At 41.7% G+C, this 25,890-nt stretch overlaps 1 protein-coding gene and 1 long non-coding RNA gene across 14 annotated transcripts in view; both read right to left on the reverse strand.

Moving 5' to 3' along the window:
* Window positions 1-25,890, reverse strand: part of phf2 (PHD finger protein 2) — a 628,982-nt gene that overhangs the window by 562,801 nt on the left and 40,291 nt on the right. The window contains exon 3 of one of the 13 annotated variants that reach the window (XM_077530650.1): window positions 23,711-23,827. The exons of the other annotated variants lie outside the window; for them this stretch is intronic. The gene's annotated coding sequence lies outside the window, so the exon portion shown is untranslated. The remainder of the gene's footprint in view (window positions 1-23,710; window positions 23,828-25,890) is intronic. 13 annotated transcript variants of the gene reach the window in all.
* Window positions 10,321-12,679, reverse strand: LOC144024403 (uncharacterized). Its single transcript, XR_013284761.1, has 3 exons — window positions 11,653-12,679; window positions 11,206-11,256; window positions 10,321-11,120 (listed from the first exon to the last, which is right to left on the reverse strand). It is a non-coding gene; the product is annotated as an uncharacterized LOC144024403 (long non-coding RNA).

Consider the following 25,890-nt stretch of genomic DNA (forward strand, 5'->3'; position numbering starts at 1 on the left):
TTTTGTGGGCGTGTTTGCGCCGGTATATGACTAGAGCAATATCCTTAGTGAATAGGTGGGTAACTGGGCGCAGACTGCGGGTGCAGTTGTGGTGCAATATTTCGCGCTATTACCTGACGCAGTGCATTCTTAGTGAATATGCCCCTTTTGTGAGTGCTTTGTTCAGCTTAGAGGTTAATATATATTGATAAAAATACACACGCTTCACAATCAGGTTTTGATTTTGTGCATGTTTATTTTCAAATTATCTATCTATGGGACTTCCTAATCAAGCCAACGGACCCGACATTTAAACTAATTGCTGAACTCAACTGATCTGGTTAATGTCTGCAAAGTTGCACTGAGAGATGGCCTCGTGTTGGCCCGAGACGCGGAGAGCTGTTGACCTGGATTGGAGGTTCACCAAGCCGTTGAAGACAGATGAAAAAGTAAGGTGAAAGTAGAAGTGGCAAAGGCCAAACAAGGGGCCTACGATGAGTTGTATGCTAGGTTGGATAGTAAGGAGGGAGAGACTAGGGATGTAACAATAAGGACAATATCGTGATTTGTGATATTAAAACTGCCACAATGTCATCGTCGTCATGTTCATGATATTTAAAAGGAACACATCTGTTAAAAAAAAAGTGTGAAATGAAGAGGAACGTAATATGTCTGTGAACCGAGTCAATATGTGGAGGAACTCAATGTGTGCGTGCATTAACAAGCGCCTCAATATTGTTATTGTTATTGTAGGTAGTTTATACGCATTGCTGCCATGTGCAAAAGCATAATATTATGTTTTTTTTTGTTTTTTTTAAATATTGTGACCTTTTTTATATATCGCCAACCTCCCCACAATATCGTGATAATTATCATATTGTGAGCTTCATATCGTGTTAATATCGTATCGTGATGTTTGGGTATCGTTATATCCCTAGGAGAGACAGATCTAAACAGGTTGGTATGGCAAAGAGACAGAGATGGGAAGGATGTGCAGCAGGTTAGGGTCATAAAGGATAGGGATGGAAGAGTGTTGACAGATGCCAGTATTGTGATGGGAAGATGGAAAGAGTACTGTGAAGAGTTGATGAATGAGGAAAATGAGAGAGAACGAAGAGTAGAAGGGGTGACTGTTGTGGACCAGGAAGTAGCAAAGATTAGTAAGGATAAAGTGAGAAGGGCATTGAAGAGGATGAAGAGTGGAAAGGCACTCGGTCCTGATGATATACCTGTGGAGGTATGGAAGTGTCTAGGAGAGGTAGCAGTAGAATTTCTGACTGGTTTGTTCAACAAGATCTTAGATAGTGAGAACATGCCTGCGGAATGGAGGAGAAGTGTGCTGCTGGCAATTTTTAAGGACAAGGGAGACATGCAGGACTGTGGCAACTACAGAGGAATAAAGCTGATGAGCCACACAATGAAACTATGGGAAAGAAACTATGGGAAAGAGTAGTGGTAGCTAGACTGAGGGCAGAGGTGAACATTTGTGAGCAGCAGTATGGTTTCATGCCAAAAAAAAAAAAAAAAAAAGGGGTACGACCGATGCAGTATTTGCTTTGAGGATCTTGATTGAGAAGGACAGGGAAGGTCAGAAGGAGCTGCATTGTGTCTTTGTAGACCTGGAGTAAGCCTATGACAGGGTGCCCAGAGAGGAACTGTGGTTTTGTATGAGGAAGTCTGGAGTGGCGGAGAAGTATGTTAAAGTGGTGCAGGACATGTATGAGGACTGTAGGACAGTGGTGAGGTGTGCTGTAGGTGTGACGGAGGAGTTCAAGGTGGAGGTGGGACTACATCAGGGATCAGCTCTGAGCCGCTTCTTGTTCGCAATGGTAATGGACAGGATGACAGATGAGGTTAGACAGGAATCCCCATGGACTATGATGTTTGCAGATGACATAGTGATCTGTAGTGAGAGCAGGGAACAGGTGGAGGAGAAGCTAGAGGCATGGAGGTTTGCCCTGGAAAGGAGGGGAATGAAGGTTAGCCAAAGCAAGACGGAGTGAATGAGAGGGACCCAAGTGGAAGATAGAGGTTACAGGGAGAAGAGACCAAGAAGGTGGAGGAGTTTAAGTATTTAGGGTCAACAGTTCAGAGCAAAAAGTGAAGAAGCGTGTGCAGGAAGGCTGGAACGGGTGGAGAAAAGTGTCAGGTGTGATGTGTGATCGAAGAGTTTCAGCTAAAATGAAAGGAAAGGTTTATAAAACTGTGGTGAGACCAGCGATGTTGTTTGGTCTGGAGACAGTGCCACTGAGGAAAAGACAGGAGACAGAGCTGGAGGTGGCAGAGATGAAGATGCTGAACTTCTCTTTGGGAGTGACCAGGATGGATAGGATCAGGAATGAGTACACCAGAGGCACAGCACATGTTAGAGGCTTTGGTGATAAAGTCAGAGAGGCCAGACTGAGATGGTTTGGACATGTCCAGAAGAGAGATAGTAAGTATATTGGCAGAAGCATGCTGAGTTTCCAAATGCCAGGCAGAAGATCGAGAAGAAGACTAAAGAGGAGGTTTATGGATGTACTTAAAGAAGACATGAAGGTAGTTGGTGTGAGCGCAGAGGATGCAGAGGACAGGGTTAGATGGAGGCAACAGATTCGCTGTGGTGACCCCTGAAGGGAAAAGATGAATACTTATTGTTCCTTATCTTCTCTGCACACATGCACGTTACACAAACACCAAGAAAAGTAGCCTATGCTAAACAATTAACAATCGGGATTAGCATTAGCCCTGAATAAACTCGAATTACTTTGTGTACTTTTCCTGAAAATCACTTCATAGTCCAACATAATGAAAAATCCAATTTGATCACAATATTAATGCACTTAAATAGCGCTTTATCTTCATCATATGTTTACTAAGCCTGACGTATTCACTTGTCTCGTTCAAGCATATTGAGTTGTCGAAGCCTACAATGGCCATTGATGCAGCATACTGTACCGGTACCGCACACGCACAAAAAGGTTTGCCAAATAATCACGTTATGCTCCAAGATCCCGCTCTGTCACCGTATTTCCTTTCCGTCACATTCAAATCCACAACCGTCCGAAGTGAGTTTGTTCCTACCGCCAGCGTTCGTGGAAGTGTGAGTGAGGGGAAAAAAAAAAAAAAAAACTCTGCTTGTGGCGTGACCCGGAAGTCTTGCTCTGTTTATAACAGGAAGTAGATACGCCTTCCTGTTGCTGATGCGTCGGGACACCCGCCATCTTACATGTGTCTGGCGGGCGGCAATAAATGTATTAAAGCTCTTATTTATTTAGCGATTTTAACGCGGATTGTTTTGTTCCAAACATAAGACATGTAGTGATGTTAATTTTCTTCCTTTTCAGTCTAAACAGACCACAAACAAACCCTAAAAAGTATCTTAGTTAGTAGTGGTGAATCGGAGTCGGTCAGCAATAAGTGTCCATGCGGAATCAAATATTAGTTCCGGGTGTCCCGGCAACGTCCAGGTGCCACAAATATGTTTTTAAAAATTATTAAAATAGCTTCGACCATGCATTTTTGCGTCGACTACTTTTTTTGGTCGACTAAAATGACTTGGTCGACTTTTATTCCCAACCCTAGTGGTTTTGCGTTTGTTGTGATAGCCTTTTATTAATCAGCCGCCGAACACCCAAGCACCCTTCTCCCCCCACTGGGTTGCCAGCCCGCGAAAGTTGTTGACTTGTATGAACCGGTCCGTGGTAGAAAAAAGGTTGGGGATTACTGACTAAGACCACTTTGTCCTGCTTTTGAAATCAACAACTTGAGTTAGCTCAAGCCCCCTTCCCACTGAGTTACCAACATTCCCGAACGTTGTAAAAGTTGTTTCGTCAAAGTCAGACAGGGTTTGGAATTGGTCGGAATCAGGCCTGGACTGACTATCGGGCATACCGGAACGATGCTCGGTGGGCCGACTGTTTTGGGGCCAGTCAGCACCGGCCAAAATTCCGGCGCCGACTGGCCGATTGACCAGCCCCGCACCTAGCAGGCAAAGATGAGGGCTATTTATCCCCACACTAAGATCCCTCTGCCTGTCAGATTGAGGGGGCAGCCATTGTTCCACCTCTAAAGCCAATCAAAATGTAGTATGAGAGTGGTGCCAGGAAACCCGCTATTTTAAGGGCAACGAACGAGCTAGAACGGCGATGGAAAGAGAAGCTTTGTGCAAAAAAAAAAAAAAAAAAAAGGAAAGGAAAAAAAAAAAAAAAAAAGAGCATCAGTGTTGATGCAGCCAAATGTGCTAAAATATCTTAAATGTTTGCTGCTGGGGCCTCCACTTCGCTGCCACCAAGGCAGGTGGATGCCTGCGAGCAGCAAGAGATGATGGCTCAAGCTGCTCCTCAAGCAGAAGCCACGGGGCAGGTTTCAGAGGGACAGAATGATAAACAGACTTTTGAAAAAGTACACCTACCGCCACTGTCGGTAAGCAGATTTGGGCTATTCATGCCACCGGTGCCGTTTTTCCTATATTGAACAATCCACTCGACTCGAGGAGTTTCTTCTAACTTGCATGGTGTGAGTCACACCAGCTTGAAAGTAGAGCGTGCTGACCGGAAAAGCCCCTGCTTAGCCTCAGCGGCCGCCGGCTGGTGCCTCTTTGGAGGTTTGCTGAGTAAGGTTTTTTATCAACGTGCAAAATGACAAAATACAACAGAAATTTATAACGTGGAGGACTTCCGGTCTGAGCGGAGCCATGTTAGGACGTGTTTACGCGGAGCTCCTCACCAGAACTAGGCTGATGCCATAAGCAGCTATTAATGTCAGACATTTCGAGGCATATTGTGTTTTGAAATCACCGCGCTGCACAAGACTCCTTTTTTTTTTTTCACTCCACGCCGGCTGAAGTATGTCTAAAAAACTCCGGAAAGCAACGGAAGCAAAAGCTAGCTCTAGGGCTAGCCCAGAAGCTAGCGCTACACTTGCCTACATGCCCGACTCGAGTGGCCAGGAAGCGGTACTTCGAGCTATCTCTGAATTGAGGTCTGAGCTGCTTACCAAGGTGGAGACACAATCCGCTGAATTCCGGGACCAGGTTGATCAATTACGTGCCGAAATTAAGTCAGCCAGTGATAGCTCTAAAGCCAAGAATGAAGCCTTGGGAAAACGGGTAGTTGCTCTCGAGTTGGCGACAAACGACCAATTTGACGTCATCGCTTCTTTGGAGCGAGATATGGCGAATGTGCAGAAGGAACTTGCCGCTCAGAAGCACAAAACGAGGACTTGGAGGCGCGTTTACGCCGTAACAACCTCCGCATCATGGGAATAAAGGAGAAACGGGAGGATGACGAACGCTCGTCGGACTTTATAGCCCGGCTTTTGAAAGAAACGCTGGGCCTCGGCAAACTCTCGTTGCTGGACCGTGCACACCGGACGCTGCGGACGAGACCAAACGACGGGGTTCCGCCGCGAGCTTTTGTCATCAGATGTCATTATTTTCAAGAAAAGGAGGATATGCTGAAGAAAGCTTGGCAGATAAAACGCCTAACTACGCCAGATGGGGATAACATCCGTATTCAACCAGATTATATACAGGCGATGGCCAAACAGCGGGCGGAGTTCAACGAGGTGCGGGGCTTGTTGAGATCATCTGAGGGAATCCGTTATAGCTTGATGTACCCAGCGGTGCTGAAGATAACGACGACGGATGGCGTGTGCAAAAGTTTCCAAGACCCAAAGCAGGCCAAGGACTCCATCATGGAAAATCTGAAGTCTGTAGCCTGAGGAGTGCACAAGAAGCTTAAAGGGGGAAGAAAAGAATAATGGAAGAAGAAAATAAAAATAAATAAATAATAACCATGGAGCCACCATGAAGAAGTCTACATATTCCAGAAAGCCAATAGATTTTATGCATCAACTTTTTTTTTTTTCTTCTTTTTTCCTCCCCCCCCTTTCTCTTTTGCTGTGGCCGTTGGGACTTTCAAGACATATCGGGACCAGGACTTTGCATATTCCATGAGGCCTAAATATTCAGGAAACTCTGAGGATTTTTACTTTTTTTTCCCCCCTCTGTCTCGCTCTCCTCTTTCTCATTGGTCTTTTGACATTGAATCCCTGATTTTACTGGGAACATGTCTCTTCATATTGCGTCAGGGATCACTGAGGTCCCCCCCCCAACCCCCTTTCTTTTCTGCTGTGGCCGTTGGGACTTTCAAGACATATCGGGACCAGGACTTCGCATATTCCATGAGGCCTAAATATTCAGGAAACTCTGAGTATTTATTGATTTATTGTTTTTTTTTTTATTTTATTTATTTTTTTCTTAATAAATGGTATTATTATTACTACTACCGGTATTTTTTTTCTTTTTTTCCTCCTGGCCGGTGGGATGTTGTAGAGAAACTATTTAAGCACGTTAGCGGCCGAAAGGTGGAGGAGGTTTACGGAGATATATTGGCGACAATTTGAAACTATTGAAAGCACATATGAAACGTGGGATTATGACAAAATTTGGTCCGACTCACCTGTTTCCTGGTCACACATCTGCTTTGGGGACAAATTACTCTTTGAAGTGTAAATCCGTGCGTGCTATCGAGTCGCGCCGGGAGTGACGTCATGCAACCGAAAAATTCGCCCTTCGGAGGACTCGGCCTTGTGAATTTGGACACAGGCAGACTATTGCATTACATTTAAGTTTGTAGAAGTACGTCACTCCAAACCAACCCCTCAAAACAATCAACAGTCAACAATCAATAGTTCCATGGGGGAATTATGTCAACAAGCACCACAGCTTATTCTTGATTTATTTTGGGAAATGCAGTGACTTTAGTACAGTGAGACTTGTCCTGTGTGTGAGAATTTCAATGGCATCTGGTCTACTTTTAACAACTGAATATCAGAGCTAACAAAATTCTTCTTTTCAAATCCAGTCTTGGAGAAACATGCAGTCATTCTACGTAGCATACTAGCATTGTAGCACCTAATGGAGCTGTCAGGATGGAACTTACAACTATAGATACTGCGTATACACAAGTGAGATCGGCAAGTATCAAAAAAGATGCAGAATGCAGTATTTATTCGGAGAAGATGAACATGTGGACACAAGTATAAAACTAGGCACTCCCCCTTCTCATTTATAGAAATCCATAACACAATTCTGTTCTGATATGCCTTTTGAGCCTCTGTTCATAACGCTGGACGGTTTTTTCATTAGCCTTCCCGTTTAGCGATCAAGGATAGCCCATTTCAAGACGAGGAACAAGTCAAGGTGGCTGTCGATTGCGCTTGGGAACACCTGAATAAGGCCGCAAAACAATATGACTCAGCGGATTTTATAATGCACAAACTCGATTATTATTATTATTTAATCCTATCCAAATAACAAATATATAGTCACAAGTACTTAGCATTAAAGTGAGCGTTAGAAAGCCGTCAGCATCAGACTGACTCCGGGCTTTGAGCGTGAAGTTATAACCTCCCTGCTTGCAGCCATTTCTTTCCCTTTTCTTGGGCCCTTTCTTTGCGAATGCGATAATAAAAAACTTTTTTTTTTTTTTTTTTTTTATCAGGCCCCCGACACAATTTATGGCACAAGAATTAACCATTAAAAAAAAAAAAAAAAACATCTGCTTCTCTTAAACGTCCTCCAAATGTGCGAAACCATCGAACTCCATGCAAAATAGGGGTGGGACAAAAAAAACGATTCAACCGGATCATCGTTCGTCATGGGGAGCTAAACGACCGTATCGGTAGCAGATTCGTCAATCGATACAAAATCCGCCGGGAATCCTTAGATACATTGCTTGTAAATCTGTGGACCGGATATCGCGTGGCTGTGAATCGGTTGCGAGTGAGGCTTTATGGTTTTAAAAACAATAGCAAGAGTTCTGCGCCGTGCTCTACTTGTTTTGTTTACTTTTCAGTAGCATCACTATTCAAGCTACTTCAGTGTTTACAGACAGCTAGCAAAGTAGCGCTCAGAGACGCTTCATTTCCCGGATGTTGTAAACAATGCAAAGACTTTACGCACCGTTTTGGTGGGTTCCGCCCACCGTCAACGCCGGGCTCGCGACACCTCATGGGATAGTGTGCGCGTGCGCGCGCCACAACGAGTGACAACATGCAACTGGACACAGTTAGAAGAAGCCCGTGCCGTACATCTCGGTATTTCCCATGGCTTTCGAGTCCTCTCGGTGTACTTGTATGTCCAGGTGTTGGTACTGCTCGCGACCCAAAAGAATACAGTAACTCCCGTGACAATCCAATGCATGGATTCAAACTTCACAGGTATGTCCCACAGCCAACACACCAGCTAAGCTAAAAGCACACTGCAAGCATCAATGTACACAACTAGCATGAGCAACAGATAGGAGAACTGAGATGTAATTACGTCATCTAACGACAGCCCCCCCCCCCCCCAAAAAAAAAAAAAAAAAAAAAAAAACATGAACAGTAGTGATTCCGTGGTCATCATTGTGTCTCAGATTTAAAAAAAAAAAAGACGTCATATATTAACCAAAAATGAATGTGAAGCCAAAAGAAATACAAAAATTGTTGATAAAAAGGGAAGGGCACTTTTGGCAATATTTTTGGATATATTAAGTGGTTAAAATGTGTTTGATAGATTTATTGTTCTTTTAGGTGGCTTCATATTTCTTTTGGCTGGACGGTAGGTTTATTTCATGTCTTAAATTTATGTTTCTGAAATACTTCACACTGTGCACATATTCTGTTTAATTGTGTTGGTGTCTTTTTAAATGTTAAATATTTATATTTCAAATTAAATTATCAGCCTTTTGTTTTCCTGATCCTTATTTTGAATAGAAAAAAAAATCAATTATAACTGTCAATAACGACTAATAAATATTTAAACTGATACATTTTTTAGTCATATCGCCCAGCCCTTTGTTGCGGTCTATTTAAATACTTGATTCAATATATAAAATTATAGAAGACATTTTTGTTGTTGTTTTTTTAACACGTTTGAAGACAATGTAAAAATTTGTGGTGTTTTAAGATTAACATCTACAAGCAACAAATGTCACTATGTTTTGAATATTGAAATGAATCGTATCGAATAGAAAATTGTATTGTTCCCAAACTTATCGTTCCCACATTACAGAGTTTTGTCAGATATCAATATGTCTTGTGCTCAAGTAGCCTCTGGACGGGTAGCTGGTGTTTTGCTTCATATACGGGAAAATGGCAGTCTGTGCTCTTAATATTTTGGGGCGGATGGATACAAAATTTATAAATTGGAATACCAGAGGACTTAATCACCCAGTTAAGCGTACTAAAGTGTTTTCTCATTTATTAAAGCTACAAACAGACATAGCATTTTTGACCGAAACTCACTTACTCAACAAAGACCATGACAGACTGAAAAGAGGGGGCTTTTCTCAGGTATTTCATTCCATATTTAATGTTAGGAGCCATTTTAATTCATAGGGATGTACAGTTTATCCAAACAAACACAATGTTGGATAAAAATGGCCGTTTCGTTATTGTCCAAGGACGGCTGTTCAATGTGCCAGTAATACTTGCGTGCATTTTTATGCCCTCAATTGGGATAATGCAAATTTTTTTAGGGATTTTTTTCTCTAGTCTCCCAGAGTTGAACAGTCATCAGCTGATTCTGGGCGGGGACTTAAACTGTGTCCTGGATCCAGGTCTACATGTATGCCACTTAGTAAATCGGCTGAGATGATTAATACATTTCTTGAAGTATATGGGTTGGTCGATGTATGGAGGTATAGAAACCCAACTTCTAGACAATATTCTTTTTTTTTCCCCCAGTACACCAATCATACTCTAGGTTAGACTATTTCTTACTGGACAAGAAACTCCTACCCATGCTGAGGTCCAGTCAATATGAGGCTATTGTTATTTCAGATCATAGTCCAATGACAATGGTGCTTAGTTTTCCAAATAAAGAACCTACACAACGTATCTGGAGACTAAACCCACGGTATTTGTCGGACAAGGATTTCGTTAGTTTCTTGTCCTCTCAGGTTGACTTTTTCCTAGAAACTAATCAAACACCCGATACAAGTCAGTGTAATCTTTGGGAGACGATGAAGGTAAATTTACGTGGACAGATTATTTTCTATACTGTAGGTATGAATAGGAGACAGTCAGCACGTCGGGATGAGCTCATTTCGTTGATTAAGGATATTGATCAAAGAAATTCAGAGTCGCCGTCATCTGACCTCTGAAGGGAGAGAATAGGTTTGCAAGCAGAATTTGACATGTTATCATCTGGAATAGCCGAAGATCTTCACTCGAAAACTCGCCAGGAATTTTACGAACATGTGGAGCGTGCCAGCAAGCTGTTGTGTCATCAGTTGAGTCGATCCGAGGAATCCAGATTTATCACTGAGATTAGCACGCCTGATGAATCGACCACAGATCAAAGGGGCATAAACGAGCAATTTAGGCATTTTTATGAAGACCTTTATACTGCCGAAAACGGTGATAGTAAGAAGTTGGATGCGTTTTTTAATTGTTTGGACATACCAACGGTGAGTCACCAAGACAGGCTGGATCTGGATGGTAACATCTCGGCAACTGAAATTGAGTCGGCTATTAACTCTTTGCTGCAACAGTTTATTTTGTAACAATTAATAGTTTTGATGAATCTCACAAGGTAAGCTTTATGCTGTGTGGTAATACACGATTCGCCATTTCAATGGTGCAACCCCCTTCGATACCAGCCGTTTTCCTGGATTTTGACTGATCTTGCAAGGCCCACAGAATATTGAGTTCTAATGCTATTTAAACATGGGACATACCAAAAGAAAGATTAGACTCTTCTATCGACAGAAAAAAAAGTATATTTCTATCTTATACCGTTCTGTAGTTATCAGTGTTTGAATATGGCTAGGTTTTGTGAAAATTCCCATTTTTGACCAAGAAATGGGAGAAAAAAGGGCTTTTTGTAAAAACAGACATTTCAAGCACAACTTTGACTTTAACACTGCCATTTTTTCTTCTGTGACAGCTCAAACATCTAAATAATGTTTTCCTTCTATAAAACAACAAAAACAACATTACAAAAAGTGCTTTTAACAACAAAAATAACAGTTTGTTGAACATAAAGAACTATTGAACTAAAGAAGTTGAACTATGTACATAAGTCCCTGTCCGTGCATGTGGGATGTCTTTCGGCTGCCATGCGCTTCGCTGCCAGCTCCAGCCATCCCCACAACTTCTAGATGCACCACCTGTACATTGAAGAACCATAAACAATTGCAAATATTATATATTTTATTGCTGCAATATGAAGTATAGTAGGCTACTTTTATTCACCTTTTATTGCACCAAGAAAGGAAGGCCAAGCTCTCTGGCTGCTGGATGCGTCTGTAATTGATAAAAAAAAAAAATATATATATATATATATATATATATATATATGCAAAATTACCACAGGGTTCACAGTCGATCTGTTGTGGGGTTTTTTTTTTTGCTACATATTGACATTTTCCCACCTCTCACTAAAACTTTGACTACAACTAAAACAATAACAATACACAAGTCCGTCTAACAACCTAGCGATTCTGCACACGCACACACACACACACACACCCATATATTTGTCCACTACATTTACAAGATGCATGACTTGTACATGTATTATTAGTGTTACTGGCAACTTTATTCTATGGGAGGACAAATGATGCATATAACTGCCTTATGAGGACATTGGGGGTGACGTGTGAGCTACGAAGGGGAACTTAGCAAGTTAGCGGGCCCTACCTCCACATTCTGGAGCGGGGTTCGGAGAAGGCTCCCTGCTGCTTCATCTCCAATCTGAAGGCACACGCTCCTCTGAAAGGTCAGGATCCAAATCTGGCTTATACTCGTCATCCTCCAAGTCGGTGTGATTGTCGTGATGATCGATCGTCCTCCCGCTCTCCAGGTAGTCGTCCTTGCTTGACGCGGCCGGCGGAGCGTCGCTCAAAGGCTGCTCGACGCGTTTCTTCTACGTGAAACTTGATCGCCGCCATCATCCTTTGATGACGATGCTTTTACAGCCGAAAATAACTCATCTAGTGTTAGCCGTTTTGTTTTTCTGTCCATCGCTCGCACTCTTTCTTCCTCCGTGGCCTCCGCGTTACTCGAACTGGCCACCCCCTCCCACCGGCTGACATACACTTCCTGTTTTTTTTCTTCTACAACGTGATCCTTGCGTGATCGTGGCTGTCTTTTATAGTTGTTGCCACCCGCTGGCCGTTGTTAACGTTGCAGTCAAGCCTGATCCTTCGCTCAAAAGCTGCGTCAGACCCTAATCCTAATGTATACCCTAGGATAAAAAAAGCCTTATGACGTATATATACGTAATGTGTAGGCAGGGACAATGACTCTTATGACGTACATATACATCATATGTAGTAAGAGAGTTAAGCAAATGGAGAGCGGCAAAGTTTCGGAGCACGATGGCTTCCCAATTGAATTCTTTAAAAAGTTTTCGGCCAAACTAGTGCCTCTTTTAAAGGATGTGTTTGCTGAGGCACTTGACGTGGAACGCTTCCACTTACCATGACGCAGGCCATAATTTCTGTGCTTCTTAAGAAAGGGAAAGACCCCTTGAAACGTGAATCGTTCCGGCCTGTGAGCTTGCTTTGCTGTGACTACAAGATCTTAACCAAGGTTTTGGCTAACAGATTGGAGAAGGTGATGCAGACAGTAGTACACCTTGATCAAACTGGGTTTATTACTGGGAACAGATATTGTCTCTTTATGCAGATGATATGGTTCTCTATTTGTCGGACCCATCTGTCTCTGTTCCTAGGGCATTGGGAATTATTTCCTCCTTTGGTGAGATTTCAGGTTATAAGATTAACTATACGAAGTGTACTTTTTCCTATTAATGAAGCATCTTTACGGATGTCCTTTGAATCATATCCACTAATAGAAACCCGTGACACTTTTACATACCTGGGTGTTACAGTAACCCGTAAATACAGCGACTTATTTGTACAAAATTTTAAACCAGCTTTAGACAGGGAAAAGCAGGACTTGATTCAATGGTCAACACTTCCTATATCACTTGTAGGGATGTCACGATACAAGAAATTTAGTAGTCGATGCCGATACCACTGAAATTCCACGATTCTCGATGCCATTTCGATACCACGGTAAAAATAGAAAATAAGCAATAAATTCTGTACTTCAACATACACTCCTTTATCAGAAGTGAACAAACAATGATCCTGTGTGCTTAAACAGAACAATTGGCAAGTAGCTTTAAAGCATTAAATTAAAATACTGCGCATTAATGTATTAAACAATAGAGTGAACAATAAAATAAAAATACTGTGCATGTACTAGCTAAGTACAGTAATAGCACAAATAATGTATAGAGCTTACAACAATCTACTTTGCCATACTATTCAGAAGCCATTTGAAATTAGAGAGAGTCCTTATATGACATAAGGGGTACAAGTGTCTACAAAAATAAATAAATAAATAAATAAATAAATAAATTTAAAAAAAGAAAAAAAAAGAGAAATATTAAGCAAAGGTGTGTTTCTGTAAGAGGTGTTAATTTTTGGAATCATTTTGGTAATGACTTGAAAAGATGCAAGTCAATTGTTGAGTTTAAAAAAAATGTTGAAAAGTAAAGTTCAAGAGCATTATTGTAATGAAAATTGTATATGTGAGTATGAGGATGTATTATTGTGTATGCCTAAGAAATTCATGTACATACGCTACTGACTAATGTACGTATGTTAAAGTGTAATTGTCTACACGAGCAGGATTACACATTCTTTTATTATAATGTATTAATTTACTGTATTTAATAATGAAATAAGTTAAAGATACAAAGAATAAGGAGTAAGACTAGATACATTTTTAACTTCTTCCTCCTACTCCTTTGGACATGTAAACCATCACAAATAATTGCTATGAGTTTCTTCTTTAAATTATTATTTGCTACTTGTTTATGTTTATATGTTATGTTTATATGTTCAATAAACAAACAAACAAACAATAAGTACTAAACACTAAAATACTGTAAAATGAAAAATGCATCACGGAGCATGTAGCATTAAAAAAATAAAAATCTCATACTGTGCTTATTTACCAAACAGTTTATTGAAGTATGCACATATCTCCACTGATATACACTGGACAACTTAAGTATTTCCGAAACTCTGTTTGCAACAAAAGTCTTGAACCTTGATGTCTCATTCTTTATATATTTCAAAACAGAAGTGCTGTCCGTCCAAAACACTGAATCCTTTAAGTCCATCTGTAACTCTTTTCTCCAGAGCTTGTCCATCCTGCTAGCCAACACTGCTGCAGTCAACTCCATACGAGGAATTGTAACGGTTTTGAGAGGAGCCACCCGTGCCTTACCCATCACAAATGCACAGTAGGCCTTTCCGCTTATATTATGGAATAACACGTAAGTCACTGTCCCAAATCCTTCCTCACCCGCATCAGCAAAATGGTGAAGTTGCGCAGAGATGACATCACCGAAGTCCACAGGTTTAAGACATCTATTGACCTGCCAATGTTCTAGATTGTGGAGGTCTTTCAGCCAAGTCATCCATTGTTTGACTACAGAAGGGTTTAATAAATCATCCCATCCCAGATGTTTCCTGCAGAGATTTTGGAGGATTTTCTTGGCGGACAGGACAATAGGTGCAAGAAAACCAAGAGGATCATATATTGAACTGATGACAGAGAGGATACCTCTTCTTGTGAGTGGACGTTCTTTCAAGGTGATCTTGAATTTGAATGCGTCCGACTGCACGCACCACTGCACACCCAAAGCTCGCTCCACAGGTAAAACATCATTGTCCAAATCCAAGTCTTTCACTTCTTTGGCTCTTTCCTCCAAGGAAATTGCAGCAAGGACAGAACGGCTGCTACTGATCCACTTCATGAGTTTAAACCCACCTTTGGCACATAATTCTCTTAGTTCCTTGTAAAGGGATAAAGCTTCCTCTTCAGATGTAGTTGATACCAAACAGTCATCAACATAAAAATGATTTAAGAGAGTGTTAATTGCCATGGTAGTGAAATGATTCCGATTGTCCTCAGCACACTGACGAAGGGCAAAACAGGCACAGCTTGGAGACGATGTGGCACCAAACAAATGTGCCACCATCCTGTACTCAACCAGCTCCTGCTCACAATCTCCATCAGGCCACCATAAGAATCTCAGCAGGTCGCGGTCTTCAGCTGGTACTCGAACCTGATGAAACATAGCCTCTATGTCAGCCACAAGCACCACTGGTTCTTTGCGAAATCTTGTAAGAACACCAGTCAGTTGGCTTGTAAGATCTGGGCCTTGGAGGAGTTGAGAGTTCAAAGACGTCCCCTGGAACGTAGCACCGCAGTCAAAAACCACGCGCAGCTTTCCTTTTCTAGGGTGATACACACCGTGATGGGGTATATACCATACTTTTCCATCACAACGTGTCAACTGTTCTGGTCGTACTCTTTCTGCATATCCATTGTTTAACATTTCAGACATAAATGTCACATATTCCCAGCGAAAAGACGGATCTTTATGAAAGCGTTTTTTGAGACTCAATGCACGCTGTTCTGCAACTGTCTTATTGTTTGGCATTTCAAGGTAACCTTGTTTTACTGGCAAACCAATACTATAATGTCCATCAACAAGCTTAATTGAGTTCGTGACTGACTTTATGAATTGCTCGTCCTCTTTTGACAATCCATCATTCTCGTCAAATGAGTTTTCAGGGAAATCAATCTTTAATTGTTTTTGCCAAAGCTCGTCCAATCTTGCCACTGAGATGTGATTTACTATAATGTCAGGCTGTAAGCATTGATTCTTTATTTTGAAGTCTCCTCTGAGTGGTCCATTCACCGTCCAGCCAAGGATGGTCTTGATGGCGTATGGGCCACCATCTACTGCACGAACAACCTCCCAGGGCTCTAGTGCTTGAGGTGTGTTGGTGCCAATAAGGAGGTCCACTTCTGCGTCAACTTCTGGTATCTGTATATGCCTCAAATGTGGCCAACGTTGAAGATCTTCTGTTCTTGGAATGTTTCCTTGATGAACAGGCATGTCCGTTTGTGTGAAAATCTCCGGTAAATCAACAAAATTGTTGGAGTCCATACCAGCCACTTCCAAATTGGATAGCAGACAGCTGTTTACAACTTTCTCTTGTACCCATTGTCTAAGAAGAATTCCAAGCTTTCGTCCCGTGAGATTAAGTCGATTCATGAGACGCTCAGTACAAAATGAAGCAGTGCTTCCCGGATCCAAAAATGCATAAGTTATCAAAGTTCGGTTCCCCTTTTTGGATTTAACTTGCACCGGTAATATTGACAAGGCACAATCCTGATTACCGGCCCCAGTCAAGCCACTGGACTGGATTGACACCACAGCACCTTCCTTGCCATCTTCTAATCCACCATTGACCTGTGTTGAACTTGTTCGCTTTGTTTTGTGAATATGCAACAATGTAGGGTGCTTTTGATTGCATAGTCTGCACGTCAAACGTTTTTTTGCAATCTTTACTTCTGTGCCCAATTCCAAAACAACCAAAGCACATCCTGTTTTCCTTCAAAAAAGACATTTTTTCTTCTTGTGTCTTTTTGTCCAATAGAAGGCAATTATCCAAAGAATGTCCAGCTCCACAAAACAAACACGGCTTTATAGTAAAGTTCTCTTTTTTTATTTACAGGGTCCAATTTACTTTGTACAGGTGCTATTGTAGTGGCAAAACTACTTCCTCGAGGTTTTGTAGTCGTCCGAACTGTTGCAGCTTTAAACTCTCTTCTTCCAGTTCCTGGTGAATCTTGTATGTCTCCAAAAAGTGGGTCACTTGCAATTCTAACTTGCTTCTCAATGAATTCCACAATGTCATGAAAGGTCGCTCTGCGATGATGCGTTTCTTGCAAAGTGCAAACTGTACTTCTCCACTTATCTCTCAACTTATAGGGCAATTTTTTCACAATAGTTTGCATATTAGTAGGTACATTTAAATCACTCACAGAATTTCCCATTGAGTTACAGCATTCACGTAGCAATAAACTGTAAGCCTGCAATTCCTTGAGATTTTCCCCTTTTATCAAAGGCCATGACAGCACCTTTTCCATGTATGCAGAAGATACTTTAAATGGGTCTCCAAAATGTTCTTGTAGCAAAGCTTTTGCTTTAATGTATCCACGAGCAGGTGGTAGATGTTGGCAACTTCGAACCAAATCCTGAGACTGGCCTTTTGTATATTGCTCAAGGTAATACAAACAATCCTTGTGGCTGGGTGTCCTTTCCTCGATGTTGTGTTCAAATGCTCTAATAAAAGTTTGATATTGTAATGGATCTCCATCAAAAACTTGCAAATCTCTTTTAGGTAGAAGAAAAAGTGATTGCTGTTTGACTAGTGAAGATGTTATTTCGTTCTGCTTCTCTAGTACTGTAATCAAACGTTGATCAGGAGTTTTATCTGCTGTGGGTGCAACTATGTCACGCTGAATGGTGGAAATAGGCTCCTGTTGTGGTGGTAATACTGACAAACTAGCCCCAGGTGTAACAGAGAGAAACTTTGTTTGATGGCGTACTTTAGGTTTCACATCAGCACATTCAGTAGAAACAACATTCTGTGTCATCTTTATCCATGTTGGCTGAGTACTAGTAGTAACTTCAGGCAGAAAAGTTTCAGCATCTACATTTAGCTGCGCATTTCTATTACTTTTTAAATAAGAGTTCATTCCATCAGATTTATCCGAAAGCTGAGAACCTTCCGAAGCCTTTAACACATTCACTCTTGCCATAGACGCTGCCAATTCCATGTCCAAATCCAACGCCTCCATTTTTCTCCTTAATTGTTGCTCTTGTTCTTGTATGACATGCTTTTGCCTCAGTAATTTTTGACGAGCGATAAGAGCGGCAGTCTCGGCTTCTGCTCTTAATCGGGCTGAAGATGTACTGGACACAACAGACTTGGTCAAAACTGTACTACGTTTTTTGTGTGTTTTATTAGATACATTAGAGACACTGTCATTTGGTGCTATATCCACAGCAGAACTTTTCTGGTTCATCAGAGTTCTTAACATACATGCCATATTGTCATCAGTCTTGTTTTTCATATGGATGGATGGATGTTTGTCCAACAGCGCCCTCTGATGGTATATCACAAAACTTTGGCAACTCCAAAAGCCATTTATTTGCCTCTTCCATAAAAGCAGACTTATGCTCTTCAACACTGCTAAACCACATATTTTGTTTTTCTTGTTCATCATGGGGAACCATAGGAATAATGTCATCATGAAGCCTACTTGCCTCATTAAACAAACTAGACATACTTTCAAGACATGATTGAACCTTTTCAGCATTTTCAACATTTTTCATCAGTTCAGTCATTTGTCTTACTATGCCTTTAAGCATCTTTACTTTGGCTTTTCTTTCATCTTGAAGTTTTTCCAGCTTATATTCATATGCTTTAACTGTAAGCTTAGGCTGTCTCTTCCCATCCACTTCCTTAACATTTGAGCTGCCTTCATCCATTGTATTATCCACAAAATGTTCAAAGCTCACCAAAATGTCCACTTGTCTTCAACTTCTGACACAAAATCAGCCTTTTTTTCTTTTTATTTCTCTTTATTTATTTATTTATTTATTTATTTTTTAATTTCAATAAGTCTTTTCACCATTCCAGACATAAACCAAACTTGACTCCAAGTCCCAAACAAGCTGACAGTGCTGACAAGTCCACACACAAAAGATCCAATTGGTGACCAAAATAACTTTCATTCGGACGAAACGTTGAAGCCATACTCAGCGTTGCAGCAGATTCATGAATGAATGCGGACCAGGTTTCCAAATGCGTTCGCATCACTTCTCGTTTAGCGATCTCAAAACATCCTGGATTATCCGTAAATCAGCGCTTCAAACAATAGAAGTTGAATATTTTTGTTGACAAAATATTGCGGCGTCTGGTTGTTAATGACGCCACGGCAGGCTGAGTCATGGGGAGTTTAAACCTTGCTGACGCGCTATATCTTCTTATAGCTCAATGCAATCAACAATATGTACTTATCTCGCCAAACAAAGTACCTTCAATGGACGGCACTGCTCGTTCCTCCACTGGCTCGAAGCAATGTCCTCCTCATTGCAACCCACGGTTCCAAGTTGACTCTTGAGCTTATTCCATTGTCGATTATTTGCTGCGTTTCGCTCCGTTCTGATCCGTTCTGATGCGGTCAACAAAAAATTTCTTCCCCCGCTCACCCCACCAAGTGATCAATGACCAACCCCCACACCACAGGTGAGTCCACTTAATACCTAGACAGACCACTCCCACTGGTGAGTTGTGACACCGTCAATCATCGTGATAGTTAAAACGTGTGGAAAACAAACACACAAACACCCACACCCACACAGGAAGAAACCACCAAAAGGTACTATATGGCTCCTACACGTATTTTGGTCCTATGTATTATGTACAAGAACACACACACACACACACACACACACACACACACACACACACACACACACACACACACACACACACAAACAAAATAACGAATAACGTTTGATATATTATTTGAGGGTGTTTAGTGTTACTTTAGGTGATTCAGTAAATTAGCTGCCCGGCAACTTTACTTAACTTTATTATGCGGGACAGACGAGGCTGAACATAACGCTAACGCTAACGTTACTTCGCAAAGCAGCTCATTGAGTGTGGGGTCATCATACTAACGTTATTAGTTTAGATATGGACAACAATAATAAGACGGGAATTCAAATGCACTTGCCTTGAATTCTTTGTCCAAGTCTGGATGTCCATGTTTCGCTAAGTTGGATGTGTTCCCCTTTCGTCTGGAAACGGTTTCGGCATCTCAATCCCTGCGCATCAACCTCAAATCCAAAGTACTTCTATACGCGACTTTGGTGTTTTTTCTCCTCAACTAATTGAGGGTCCGCTGCAGTTGAAAGCGATGCAGATGTGCGGGCTACTGTCATGTTGCACGCATGTTACTCTACTTCCTTGTTATTGTAGCAGCGGCACGGTAGTCACGTGACGTCATTAGACGTAACGTGGTTGCCAGATATCACGCCCATATCAACCCAGTTTACATGATGTAAGTTTGTGTGAATGAGTGCGTGTGGGATTAAAAATAATAATAATAATAAAATAAATAAACACCCTCAAAACAACACAAAAGACGCGGCCAGATATGCCGCCTCGATACCAAACGGTACTTCGGGTATTGTAGAAAAGGCAGTACCGTCACATTTTCAGAATCTGGTAGGGTTAACTCTACATAATGACTATTATGCCTCGATTTTTAATTTTGTTCCATACAGTACCTGTCTTTATCCCCAAATCCTTTTTTAAAGAGTTGGACAAATATATATCTGTTTTTGTCTGGGACAAAACCATCCAGCGAATAAGGAAGTCATACCTTGAAAGGCCAAAAGAGGCAGGGGGCTTAGCATTACCTAATTTTATACAATACCAGTGGGCAGCTAACATTTACAAACTGAGATGCTGGGTGTCGTCATATTATGAAAGGGATGGGCCCATTTGGGTTGAAATGGAGGGACATTCTGCTCTTCCAGTGTCTTTACCATCTTTAGTTTGTGCACCACTGCCGCTTAGTAAGCAGCGTCTCACAAACAATCCTCTTGTAAGTGGCTCACTAAGAATATGGTCTCAATTTAGAACTCACTTTAAGAAGAAACAGGCTCTAACCTCTCTGCCAATCCTGGGTAATTGATTCAGCCTTCAAAATATGGTTTAGAAAGGGTCTGAAACGGGTTAGTGATGTTTTTAAAGAGGGAGTGTTCCTTTCTTTTGATCAGCTTGTTAACGAATATAATATTCCACGCTTACATTTATTCAGATATTGGTAATTACGTGCCATGGTATGGAAGTATTTCCCTTCTTTTCCGTCACTCTCGCCAAATGACTGGATAGACGGGTTTTGGGACGAAGGTCATAATGTTATATCAGTGAGTGGGTTGTATGAGTCTATCCAAAAAAAACACCTCTCCAACCCATGAAAACATGAAGGCAGCCTGGGAGGAAGAACTGGGGTTTGAACTCTCGAACGACTCTTGGAAAAAGGCGATCAAAAGAATACATGCAAGCTCAATTTGTATTAAGACATGGTCTCCTCCAATTTAGAGTGCTCCACAGGCTCCATCTGTCTAATAGTAAACTTGCCAGGATATATCCGGAGGTTGATCCTGCTTGTTGCCGATGCAGTCAAGCACCAGCTACCCTTTACCATATGTTTTGGGAATGCCCAAAGTTGACACAATTTTGGCCCTTGATTTTTGAAACTTTTTCATACATCTGTAATAATGATATTAGCCCTACTCCTGAAATTGCAATATTTGGGGTGGTCCCTGATCGAGTGACAATATCTGGTACACAATCTGATGCTATTGCCTTTTTGTCTCTATTGGCCAGACGACTAATTTTACTGAACTGGAAATCTGCTAAGCCCCCCACACATTATCGCTGGGTTGGTGACGCGATGACACATCTAAAGCTCGAAAAACTGAGATATTCGATTAGGAGATCAACTCAAAAGTTCTATAGGGTTTGGCAACCGTTTCTGAACTACTTTCACTCAGACTTTTCGTCTAGAAACACGGAAGAAGCTGTCTGATTAACGTGCTCACTGTGATGTTGGATTTTTTTTTTTCTTTCTTTATTATTGTTATTAGTATTATTTTTTACTGTGGTTGTATTTATGTGTGTTTATATTAGAAAAGCCAATAAAAACATTTGAAATAAGAAATTTATAATGTGATGGAGGTACTGCCACATAGCCTACAAAGTCTTTCGACATGGCGATTGATTTGTGTTACTTAATAACTTAATAAATTTTATTTTGATAAGCAATCGGCATTGCTCATCATGAGACATGAATGACATGTTGTAACTGCACCTCCCAAAAGTTTTTCAGCGTTGTAGTTAAATGTGTAGCTAACCTCTATCAAGTGACAAGTGAAAAAAATTGTAGTGAAATAAATAAATTTTTAATCTAAATATTCTGCGATTGGCTGGCAATCACTTCAGGGTGTACCCCGCCTACTGTCCATAGACAGCTGGGATAGGCTCCAGCACCCCCCACGACACTTGTGAGGAGCAAGCTGTTGTGTGCTGAGAGGTCCCAGAATGCAGACACAAATAAGATTTTCTCCATTTATTCACATCGAGACGCAGTACCCCCGACAGTCTTTAATAATCCAACAACGAACACATTTTCCAGACTGCACCCACAGACAGTGAATCGCTAAGGGCCAAAGACAGCATCACATAGGCCCAGACCTCACCCAAAGGACCAAAGGCTGACATCATGAACATCACGCACTGTGCAGAAACTTGTTACACCAGTACCGACGCAGAACAGGCACATTACAGAACTCTGGCGCAGGCCATGACAGTAAAAAAAGAACGTCTCCTGACGTTCTACAGTGTTTAAACGGAAACCCTCACCTGATCTCAGGTAAGAAAATAACACACATGTGACCTAAATCACAAGAGTAAGCGTATCATAATGCGTACACAAGCCCATGACAATAAGACGGTCGCAGAACTTAGGCAGCCGTCCGAAAACTATAGCGGGGAGAGCACGCTGGTTTAGCGCCGCTGGAAGCCGCTGGTTGAAACGCCGCGCTGGCTAAGCGCTGCCGGAGCTGAAGCAGGGGAAAAGTGACGCAGAGAAGAGCTGGCCGCTAGCCGAACGTGTCGTCCGAAACTATAGCGGGGGGCGCACGCCAGTTGAGTGCCGCCGGAAGCCACTGATCGAAATGCTGTCGTCCGCGCCACCGGACCAGAGAGAAGACGTGGAGAAGAGCTGGTCGCTGGTCGATCGCTGTTGTCGGAAACTGACAATATATCAAAAATCATAGATATCGTGTATCGTGATATTATCGATATTGTGAGCCAAATAGTATCGAACAGTATCGAATTGTGGTTTATCCGTATCGTCCCACCCCTAATCGAGACGCAGTACACCCGAACAGTCTTTAACTCTTTGACTGCCAAAAACGTTTAATAACGATAAGTAAGATCGCGATGTATGCCGCCATAAACGTTAAATGACATCAACTACATTTTTGATTTTTTTGTTTTTTTTTAATCACTGGGAAGTGGAACGTCTAAGTGGAGCGCTGCCTGGTCAATGGATTGTGGAATCAAAAACACTAACAATGGCCAGCAGATGGCAGCATTGAATCTCTTTTCAAGGGGCTGCCGGTGTACGGAATTACAATGAAACATGACGGACTCTGATGAAATTGGAATCAAATCAAACGTTTTCAAGGATGGCGTAAATGATCAAAGCCTTTGTCACATTAAACCTAATTTGCAGAGCGTCAGAAAACAAAAATATTCTGTGTCAAAGTGACTGTTATGGAGAATATGTATCCTCACAAAAAGCTTGTTTTCTCATCATTTCAATTTTTTTATGAGATTGTCAACACTTAACGATACTTAATGATCTAATATCGTAATATAGCCTACCCCTAGCTAAGAGGATATTTTTAGTATTAACACCAGTCATAATATTCAATAAAATACATTCAAACTTGTTTTTTTGGTTTTTTTGTCTCTTAGGAAGCCCTTGTTGCTCAGGTTTTGTTGCATGTTCGTTTTCACAAAGTAAGCAATGTGTGAAAATGTACATCTATTTAGTTGTTTTATTATAAACTAATTTGTATTACTTATTTGTAATTTGTAATTGACCTTACCGTGGCACGCCCCTCCCCGACCACATTATGCCCACTCGTACCTGGCTCCAACATTGTTCCGGCAAGATTAGCTAAACAGCATGGCACTGTAACAACAAAGTTGTCAGATCTTACTTGTAATTTGTCGGTCAGGTATTTTCAGGACGCCGATATTTCTCTTCGAAGCAAGCAAAGGGGGCTTTAAATTTTTTTAGTGAAGGATATCTTCACTCCCTCGCCGTTCAGTTTTGCCTAAAAACAAAGGGAAATACGCATCGTTGTCTGCTGCTGCAGATGTAAAGCCCAATTCACACTAAGTGTGGAACGGACGTGGTGCGTTTTCCGTACGGCGGCCGTACGGACGGCGCAAGGACTGCAATTCACACCGCATGCGTTGCGTGTCCGAAAATCTACTCCCGATAGACCATGAGATCACGTGGCGTTCACGCTGGCGAGTTGAGTTCACCTAATAACAACCGTGTATATAGAGTCCTATTTGTAAACAATAGCCACTCTTGCCTGTTTTCACATCGATATGCTTTTTGGACATTATTTCTGGGACTTCTACCATTCCATTTCCATGGGTAAGTACGTTTTGTGTTTAAATAGTGTCATTTTGTCGTGTTTAATTTATTCTGAGCTCATTTTTTGACTTAAATGTCCGACTGATGTCATGCTATGCAGCTAGTTAGCTTCCCTCCCCAAAGAACAAGTTCGCAAACGGTTTTATTTTGAAATATACCGTATTTACCTTCATGCGAGACGCTCGATTTCCAGTCCGGCTCGTGTAATTTCTTCAGCTTCATGAAAATCCGCATGCGGCGTCCAGAAGAAATAGAACGCTTGCGGAAACCTTCCACATCGCCGCAGTCGTTCCCCACCGCAGGCGCACCGCACCGAAGATGGTGTAAATTGACACGTAGACTTGAATGTGTTCTATCCTTGCAGCGTCCGTACGGCCGCCGTACGGAGAACGCACCGCATCCGTTCCGCAGTCAGTGTGAATTGGGCTTAAGGAAAAGACAGTCGCCTCACTCACTTCGACCGATTGTCTGCAAAACCCAAGTTTTTGGACATTATTCCTGTCAACCAAGGTAAGGGGCTCGAGACACGGTAGGCGACAAGCGACAGCTAATTACGTATCGTGTCGCCTCCGATGTCAAACTGCACACGGGAGGCGATGAGGTACTTGTCGCCGCACACGGGAAGCGACAACCAGTTGCGATGGCGGCGGCGACTGACGTCACCCTCTAGTGCGGCTTTTGACAACAGATTTGATTGGCTATTAAATTGGAGGGAATCATTGTAAACGGATGTTCCACTACATAGTTCGAGGATGAAGATTCACAATATATTACTGGACTAACTATTGTTGCTATGTGTCCTGTCCACATCATGGAAATCATTGCGTGAAGTATCATATAAAACTGGATGGTTGGACTGCTAAAATTAGATCCTCCCATTTTGCCATTTATCGCACTGTCTAGCATGCAATGCGTTCATTGGCTCGTCAATAATCTTCGCTGATTGGTTGAAGTCAACAAACAAATGTGGACGGTTAGCTACCCGGAGCTATCGTTAGCCTTTGGCTAAAATCAACAAGGGAGAACATTACCTTCGTGCAGACGTAGTAGTTTCTAGTAATTTTGGAGGCATTCGACTGGTCGTGTGTGTGGTCCTCCACAAAGTTTGATCCAGCACAGACATTTTTTGCAGTTATTTGAAGGTTTAGGGAAGGGAATAAACCGCACAGTGTCTCTCTCGTGTCTCCCTTACACAAGCCGTGACTACGGCGTTTAACAATGTTATTGATTTTTCTTGGCTTTGAACAAGCACGCAATGCACTGCCCGGCGCGGGATTGCTTTTGTTTGACCGCAGCAAACCGCACGTGTCGTCGCAGCAGACATGACGTCTTGCGTCTTGATTGGTTTACTAGGTTATGCGGGCATGGTTTGCGGTAAGGTCAATTCCATCAACATTCATCGTATCCTTTTCTTTTCGTATTCTTAAGGTTGTGCGTTGCCATGAGAAAAGAAGTATTTGGTTTTCTGTGTGTTGGATATTGATAAGATTTGAATGTTATTCGTTTATCAGCTATAACAATCACTCTAACAAGTGATTTATGAATAAATTCTGTCCCATTCATAAATTCACTCTGACGCTCATATACTACGGTGAGAAAGTGCTTGTGTTGAGGCGGAGCGCTCTCTGTTTGGCAAGTGCGGCTCTGTCTGTAGAAGCACATGCATTGAAATCATATTTCAAAAACAAAAATCAAAAGTTAGCTTCGAGACATGTTGAACATATTTTCTAC

The sequence above is a fragment of the Festucalex cinctus genome, chromosome 8 (assembly GCF_051991245.1).
Source record: "Festucalex cinctus isolate MCC-2025b chromosome 8, RoL_Fcin_1.0, whole genome shotgun sequence".
In the NCBI taxonomy this organism is placed as follows: Eukaryota; Metazoa; Chordata; class Actinopteri; order Syngnathiformes; family Syngnathidae; genus Festucalex; species Festucalex cinctus.